Below are 1,625 nucleotides of genomic sequence, written 5' to 3'. Positions count from 1 at the left end.
AGAGAGAGAGAGAGAGAGAGAGAGAGAGAGAGAGAGAGAGAGAGAGAGAGAGAGAGAGAGAGAGAGAGAGAGAGAGAGAGAGAGAGAGGACAGCCAGCGGCAATGGACATGACTTAAATTCTTCGGCATCATCAGAGTGGAAAATGATCCAACGAAAAAACAGCACTAAGTCCACGGCTAGAATGCAGAGATCTATGAGCGTGACGTCACGATACGGGTCAAAGGTCGCGTGCCAAGTAACTGCTGGGCGGTCCAAGGACAATATATTACATGAATTTTCTTCACTATCCTTTCCGCTCTCCGCGCGCGCGCGTGCTTGCGTGCGTGTGCGCGTGCGTGTGTGCGTTCGTGCGTGTGTGAACGCGTACGTGCAGGAGAGAGAGAGAGAGAGAGAGAGAGAGAGAGAGAGAGAGAGAGGAGAGAGAGAGAGAGAGAGAGAGAGAGAGAGAGAGAGAGAGAGAGAGAGAGAGAGAGAGAGAGAGAGAGAGAGAGAGAGAGAGAGAGAGAGAGAGAGAGAGAGAGAGAGAGAGAGAGAGAGAGAGAGATGCAGAGTAGAGCAGATGAAACAGACAGAGAGTAGAGGAGAGAGAGCAACGAGAGAGAGACCGAGACAAGAGAGACGACGCGGGCCGCGAGAGAAAGAGGAGAAGGGAGAGCAAGAGAGAGGAGCAAGCGAAGAGAGAGAGAGAGAGAGGAGAGAGAGGAGAGAGAGAAGAGAGAGAGAGAGAAGAGAGAGAGAGAGAGAGAGAGAGAGAGAGAGAGGAAGAAGAGAGAGAGAGCACAGAAGAGAGAGAAGAGAGAGAGAGAGAGAGAGAGAAGAGAAGAGAGAGAGAGAGGAGAGAAGAGAGAGAGAACACGCGAACGAGAGAGAGAGAGAGAGAGAGAGAGATGAGAGATGAGAGAGATGAAGGAGAGAGAGAGAGAGAGAGAGAGAGAGAGAGAGGAGTGAGAAGAGAAGAGTAGAAGAGAAGAGAGAGAGAGAGATAGGCATATATCGGAACGTAATATGGGAGTGCGTAGTTGGTGGTTAGTAGTGGCGGAGGGCGGTGGAGAGGGACAGGTGAGAGGGAGGGGTAGGTTAAGGGAAGGGTGGGCGAGGGGGAGGGTGGGTGAGGGGAGGAATAGCTAAGCGTGGGTGGAGAAGAGGCGGGTATTATACAATAATTTTCGACACTATCCTTTTCGTCCTCTGCGCGTGCGTGCGTGCGTGCGTGCGTGCGTGCGTGCGTGCGTGCGTGCGTGTGTGCGTGCAGGGAAAAGAGCAAAGGTAATAGGGGTTGAAGAGAAGAGGGAAGGTGTAGGACCCTCATACCTTCCTCTACAAACTCACCGCCCCTCTAAGCTCCCAATCCAACCCTCTCCCTCCCGCTGACCTCCCGCCCGCCCGCTAGGTCCTTTTTCCTCCTTCCCTTGGTCCTCCTTCCTCGACCCATCAACTCCCTCCTTGATTGATCATCCTTCCCCCACCCCTCATGCCCCCACACAACACAGGCCCCTCTCCTCTTGCTCCCTTCTCCACCCTTCATCACCCTCTTCCTCTCCCTCTCCCCCACCCTCCCCATACAGGGGAAGGTCTACCCCACCCTTCATCACCCTCTTCCTCTCCCTCTCCCCCACCCTCCCCA

Source organism: Priapulus caudatus, unplaced genomic scaffold, assembly GCF_000485595.1.
Source record: "Priapulus caudatus unplaced genomic scaffold, Priapulus_caudatus-5.0.1 Scaffold3439, whole genome shotgun sequence".
Lineage (NCBI taxonomy): Eukaryota > Metazoa > Priapulida > Priapulimorpha > Priapulimorphida > Priapulidae > Priapulus > Priapulus caudatus.
The sequence above is the reverse complement of the archived record's forward strand: the minus strand, read 5'-3'. Positions refer to the sequence as shown.